This window comes from Aquarana catesbeiana, linkage group LG03, assembly GCF_042186555.1.
Source record: "Aquarana catesbeiana isolate 2022-GZ linkage group LG03, ASM4218655v1, whole genome shotgun sequence".
Lineage (NCBI taxonomy): Eukaryota > Metazoa > Chordata > Amphibia > Anura > Ranidae > Aquarana > Aquarana catesbeiana.
Window position 1 is genome coordinate 521,400,748 of NC_133326.1, and position 7,128 is coordinate 521,407,875.

The 7,128-nt window shown below is 48.1% G+C and overlaps 1 long non-coding RNA gene across 1 annotated transcript; it reads right to left on the minus strand.

The window, feature by feature from the left end:
- Nucleotides 1–1,727: 1,727 nt before the first annotated feature.
- Nucleotides 1,728–2,655, minus strand: LOC141134619 (uncharacterized). Its single transcript, XR_012243238.1, has 2 exons — nt 2,488–2,655; nt 1,728–2,405 (listed from the first exon to the last, which is right to left on the minus strand). It is a non-coding gene; the product is annotated as an uncharacterized lncRNA (long non-coding RNA).
- Between the last annotated feature and the right edge of the window lie 4,473 nt (nt 2,656–7,128).

A 7,128-nucleotide genomic window follows, 5' to 3' on the forward strand; every position in this document is an offset into this window, starting at 1 on the left:
CTCATATCCAACAAAGTTCTTCAACTTTACAAGGATGTCAGTGCCGCTCTTTGATGACCTGTTGGAGAGGCTCAGGCCAAGGCTCACAAGGATGGACACTGTGATGCGTAGCTCTGTGTCACCGGAGGAACGGATGCTAGTGACACTCAGGTAAGTGAATACACATATGGGAGGAGGGGCTAGGGTTACGGTTAGGGGTTAGGGGGTTAGGTGTTAGGGTTTCGGGTTAGGGGTTAGGGTTAGGGGTTAGGAGTTAGGGTTAGGGGTTAGGGTTAGGGGTTAGGGTTAGGGGTTAGGATTAGGGGTTAGGGTTAGGGATTAGGGGTTAGGGTTAGGGGTTAGGATTAGGGGTTAGGGTTAGGGGTTAGGGTTAGGGGTTAGGGTTAGGGGTTAGGATTAGGGGTTAGGGTTAGGGGTTAGGCTTAGGAGTTAGGAGTTAGGGTTAGGGGTTAGGGTTAGGAGATAGGGTTAGGTTTAAGGGTAGGGTTAGGACTTATGTTTATGCTTTACTCTTTCAATAACTAAATTTATTATGTTATCTTAGGTTCCTTGCCACGGGACAAAGTTATGCCTCCTTGCATCACTACTTCCTCCTTGGCCTCTCAATGGTCTCAAAAATAATAAAGGAAACATGTGTGGCAATATGGGAGGAATTGCATAACGTTGTAATGCCAGAGCCAACCGAAGACATCTGGGAATCAGTTGTGGACACTTTTTGGGAAAAAACTCAGTTCCCAAATTGTATAGGAGCCCTTGATGGGAAACACATCAGGGTGAAGAAGCCTCCCCACTCTGGATCTTCATATTTTAATTACAAAAAATATTTTTCGGTGGTCCTCCTGGCATTGTCCGATGCACACCTCAAATTTCTGTTTGTAGATGTGGGAGCATATGGAAGCCAAGGTGATGCCCGCATATTCCGCGAGTCGGCCTTCGGACGTCGTCTACATGAGGGACGACTCAATATTCCTGAAAGCAGGCCTCTACCCTGCACTGAAGAACCCAGCTTGCCATTAGTCATGGTGGCAGATGAGGCCTTTGGACTGGCTGAAAATCTAATGAGGCCATACAGTGGCACTGGTCTCAGCCGACAACAAAAAATTTTCAATTATCGGCTCAGCCGTGCACGCCGTGTTGTTGAATGTGCATTCGGGGTGTGCACGGCCAAATGGCGAGTTTTGCTGACATGTATGCAATTGGATGTTGACAACGCCATTCAAGTCGTCCTGGCATGCTGCGTTCTGCACAATTTTCTGCGGGACAGTGACCGAAATAATGTTGAACAGGAGCCCATTAGACAACTTCAGAGGGTTCAATTTATGGACTTGCGTTCAACTGCACGTGTCATGAGCATTCGAAACCAATTTGCAGAATTTTTTGAAACACCTGATGGAGAGGTATCATGGCAGAATGATTATGTCTAAAAAATATTTGCCTTTGCTGTCTTGTGTTTTTTGAAATAAAGCATTTCAAAATTTAAGTTTGTTATTTTTTGGTCCATTTGTCAACGATTGTTCTACAAGTCAATTTGACTCTGCCTTCGGGGTAAGCCTAGGCTAAGCCCAAAAAAGAGCAAGCTTACGCTTGTCCGAAGGCAGAGTACGATAGAGTCCTTTGCACTCTGCCTTCAGGGCAAGCAGAGTGCAAAGGAGTGCTGTTGTGCATCATATAAAAGACTTTTCAAAAAAAATAAAAAATTAAATAAAGGATTGGGATCACAACTGGTATTTCAAGAAAAAAAAGATTTTATTTTGTGATTACAAATGGTGATAGGTGGTGGTGGATGGTTGATTGCATTGGGGATGTGGGGATTGGGGACGGGGTAACGGTTGGGCCTGGCGATCACTCCCAAAATCTTGCTGGTAGCGGGGTAGAGGGTATGAGGGCTGAAAATGGGAGGTGGAAGGTGGACAATCAGCATACGCTTGCAGGCTATGGTATGAGGTCTGGGACGGCATAGGTGGTGGTTGGCGTGGAGGAGGGGGCTGATAGTGAGAGTGGGGTGCTAGCACTGCTGAGGTCCAAGGGGCCATTGGGGGATCATGAGAAACATTATATGGATCGCATGGAGGTGGCCCGCCACTCAATTTTGCATGTCTGTATTGCATTGCAATACCGTACATGCGATCCATACAAAGTTTCTCTTGGTCTCCCCCAATGTCCTCCAGGATGTGGTAAAGGCTGCGGCAGAAGCAGGCGCGTGGGTTATTGGGGTCTAAAAAGGCATCCATACTGCGCCTCTCCTGCCGCACTTCCTGCAGCAGTGCTAGCACCCTGTCATCAGCCTCGGGATTATAGCCGCCCCTCGCCTGACGTCCACGCCCACGGCCACGAACACCGCCACGACCGCGCTGCTCTCCACTTTGTAAACTGGCAGGAGACGGTGTTTCCACAGCCCTCGATTCCTGCAAAAGAACAAAAATGTTTACATTGACATGTACATGGACAGACAGACAATGAGATAGAAAGGCAGACCGAAGCAGTTACCTCATCTGTGCCCTCAACAACTCCCTCGCTGATCGGTCGTGGAGATCCAGAGGTGGTCATTGGACTGTTTGGTCTCTGAAGCTCTGTATCTTCCTCATCCACCTCTCCAAGTCTAAAATTTGAAGTTGTCCTGCAAACAATACAAATTGTATAAACGATTACTGCGATTACCCCTAACCCTAACTCCTAACCCTAACCCCTAACCCCCTAACCCTAACTCCTAACCCTAACCCCTAACCCTAACCCCTAACCCTAACTCCTAACCCTAACCCCTAACCCCCTAACCCTAACCCCTAACCCCCTAACCCTAACTCCTAACCCTAACCCCTAACCCTAACTCCTAACCCTAACCCCTAACCCCCTAACCCTAACTCCTAACCCTAACCCCTAACCCTAACCCTAACCCCTAACCCTAACCCCTAACCCTAACTCCTAACCCTAACCCCTAACCCTAACCCCTAACCCTAACTCCTAACCCTAACCCCTAACCCCCTAACCCTAACTCCTAACCCTAACCCCTAACCCTAACTCCTAACCCTAACCCCTAACCCCCTAACCCTAACTCCTAACCCTAACCCCTAACCCTAACCCCTAAGCCTAACCCTAACTCCTAACCCTAACCCCTAACCCCTAAGCCTAACCCCTAAGCCTAACCCTAACCCCTAACCCTAACCCCTAACCCTAACCCTAACCCCTAACCCTAACCCCTAACCCTAACTCCTAACCCTAACCCCTAACCCTAACTCCTAACCCTAACCCCTAACCCTAACCCCTAAGCCTAACCCTAACTCCTAACCCTAACCCCTAACCCTAACCCCTAACCCCCTAACCCCTAACCCTAACCCCTAACCCCAACCCTAACCCCTAACCCTAACCCCTAACCCTAACTCCTAACCCTAACCCCTAACCCTAACCCCTAAGCCTAACCCTAACTCCTAACCCTAACCCCTAACCCCTAACCCTAACCCCTAACCCCAACCCTAACCCCTAACCCTAACCCCTAACCCTAACTCCTAACCCTAACTTACGGTCTGGTATGGCTCTGCATATTTTGCCTGAGGAATTGGAGATTGGTGTGGTAAACGTGCTTTTTTTTGGTTGGCGCTGGTGCTCCGCTACGTGCCGCCTTGTCTTCGTCCGTGAGGTCCCTCCTGACACGGTCACGTAGGGACTTCCAGCGCCGCTGCATAATTTTACCTAAAATAACATGGAAAACAAAGGGTTAAATATGCAATCTTCATTTACATTACACACAAACAGATCATGCATTCAAGGAAAATAGACTTACTTATCTCCTTTCTTTCAGAATTTCTGATTTGTTCCCAGCCAGGGGTAATCGCAGCACATATGTCCTCCCAGGCTTTCACCTTGCGGATGTGGTCTCCATGCTGTGGATGTGCCACATCCCACAATTCTGGATGGGCCTGTACCGCATTGATTAATGCAATCTGAGAGACTGCACTAGCACTAGCCATCTTGGTGCCAATATCACCACAGTCACACGGCTGTGCAAAGGACTCTTGGGTAATCTAATGTCCAGACAGGAAATTCCTGTTTTTACAGAGATTACAGTGTCCAATCATCTCTTTTTAACCAAAAAACGCCGGAGTTAAAAAACGCGAAAAAACGCCGCGGTCGCGGTTTTGCGCGTTTTTGCGCGTTTTTCCGCGTTTCGCGTTTTTACAGCTCTAGCGCCGCTCCTCGGAACGCACTGGTCCTGGGTTTTTTTTACAGCTTAAAAACGCCTAGGCTATTTGCAGCTCAAAAACGTCTAGGTGGGCATGAATCCATAGACTAACATAGACAGGCGTTTTTAAGCTGTAAAAAACGCTAAAAAACGCGGCTGTAAAAACGTCCATGTGCATGAGGACTTAATCAAAAACGTGCGCAGATCTTCACAGATGAACATCAAAATATCATAGTATGTCTAGCTCCAGTAATTACCTGCACTCAGCACAGAAACTAAGGATACACTGAAAAGAGGGTGTGACTAGCTACACAGAGTGTCTCTGAGCTATGGATCGAGGAAGGGACAAAGGCAAACAAACAACAATGCATGTGTAACATGGCAGTGACTGTGCTGAGAGATCTACTCTGAAAAACTCCTGCACCATTCTTCTAGCACTGATAGCTAACGAACTGAACTACTTCTGTGTCACATCTACTGCTACACAGGAAGCAATTATTTTGTTTATTATGAGGAAAATGTATTTGGCAATGTTCCAAGCAGTAGTAGATTGCTAAGTATTCTAGAAGTCCTTTGTTCTGACTTGCCAGTTTTTAAAGTACGTGTAAACCCCTTTTTAGAACTTGTACGTATAGGTAAGCCTAGAATAAATAAACGTGAGGGGTGTACTCACTTTTGTGAGATACTGTATATGTTGTTCTTGTGTTGTGATGCCGAGGGCAGCATCTGTCAAAGAGGATGGGAGTGTAGGCAGGTGCATTCTGTATTACCAACTGCAAATGACACTCCACTAATATGGCAATGCAAAAGGAGAAGGGAGTTGTGAGGAACTTGATTCCTCTATGACTTCCTGCAGTCACAAGGAGACAGCGGTCCGATTGGACGTTGGCGCCCCATGTGACTCCAATGGCCATCCTGGGTCAGGCAGAGTCTATTTAAGACTCTTCCTCCCTGGTTTGGCTTGCTTTATTCGACTAGCTAGCGTAGGGACAGGTTCTTTGTCTGACAGGGACAGTTCTTAGAGGTAGGGAAAAGTACAGGAGGAGTAGAGATAGTGCAGGGACTACGTCAATCTCTCTTTAGGAAGCCTCCCCTTTGGGTGTGGACTGGTCAGGCCACATTAAGCTCCTCATTGCAGAAGCTGTCAGCTTCTTCAAGTTTCCAGACCGCTGTCTTATGCAGTGTACACACGAGTGAACTTTACGGCAGACTTTGCCCGGCGGACTTTTCGACAGACTTTATGACGGACTTTCCGAATGAACGGACTTGCCTACACACGATCCACCAAAGTCCGTCGAATTCGCACGTGATGACGTACGACCGGACTAAAACAAGGAAGTTTATAGCCAGTAGCCAATAGCTGCCCTAGCGTGGCTTTTTGTCCGTCGAACTAGCATACAGACGAGCAGACTTTTCAACCGGACTCGAGTTCGACGGATAGATTTAAAACATGTTTCAAATCTAAGTCCGTCCAACTTTTGAACAAACAAAGTCCGCTGGAGCCCACACACGATCGAATTGTCCGACGAAATCCCATCCGCCGGGCAAAGTCTGCCGTAAAGTCCGACTGTGTGTATGCGGCATTAGTTTGTAAGTGGCTTTGGACTAGTCTACCTCTCCGCCAGGCCTGAATAAGTTGTGTTTTGAACCTTTCTACAATATAACTTTATTATCTATTTTGTGTGTTTACTGCCCGCCGTGCTTCACCTTGCTCACACTTGGTGACAGTGGGCAGGGTATGCCCCTCTTTGCTGCTGGTGCAGAGGGAGCAGCGGGTATCATGATGGTGCGATTGGGAGCCACCCTGGCCTTAGCGCTGAAGTTTAATGGGTTAAACATCTCTCTATCAGAGTGGGAGGAAAGACTGGAGTGTGTCACGCACCTGTACCAGGTTACCACCTAGTCGATCTCGGAGCTGGCCATTAACTCCTTAGAGGATGACACCCAACGAGCAGTGGTGGTGCTTCCAGGGGATTCCTGGAAGCAGATTGTGGCAAGCCTGAAGGGCAAGCTTGAAGTAACAGCCCCCGAACTGAGACATAGGTTCTTCGTCCACAGGCAGCAGGATCACAAATTCCTCACCCACTTTGCGATAGCCCTACAAAATCTGTGGAAACGCCTGGAGAAGAAGGATGTACATGGCTGTGCTGACATAAGCATCTCAGACAAGTTATAGAGGGATCAGTTTGTGGTGGAGATGAAGGCCAGCCCCGTTAGGAGAGCCCTCCAAGAAGACAAATAATCAATGACACGGTAGTGGATGCAGTTGCATGGGAGCAGCAGGACACTGAAGCAATCATGGCCATGACTAAGAGACATAAACCATTACATGTAAGGGAAGAGGCATTGGCTCCCTCTCCTCTGTCGACCATACAGACCATCATTAGGGAACCAACCTAGAACATGTCATCCATGAGGTAAGAAATGTCCACATTCAAGCAAGAGCAAGCCCACCTCTCCAAGGGCGAGAATCCACTGTGGAAGGACCCAGAAGAAGACTGGAAATCCTGGTGGTGTGGGCACTTTGGGCATCTAGCCAGAAACTGCAGCCAGACCGAAAACAAGAGCGTCCAGAAGCCACCATTAAACTCGAGGCTCCCGAGGCAGAGGGACGACCCCCGGGAGCCACTAATTTACCAGGCCCTAAGGTCCCAGAAGGCCAGAGGCTATGGTTACACTAGGTCCAGTCATTACCTCCCTGGTAAATGACCATATGGTCCCATTTTTGATTGACACTGGGTCAGAAGTCACCGTCATGAAGTACAAGTTACATGCCCAGTGGTTGTAGACTTGGAACCAGTTGGTCATCTCCTGGCTTTCCCTGATGGCAGCCAATAACCTACTCATCATGGTGGAAGGAGTTGCCTGGGTGCAGATACAGATAAATGACCAGGTAGTGGAATGGATCAGGGTTGTGGTGACTCGCACTGCATATCATCATGGGCAAGAACATC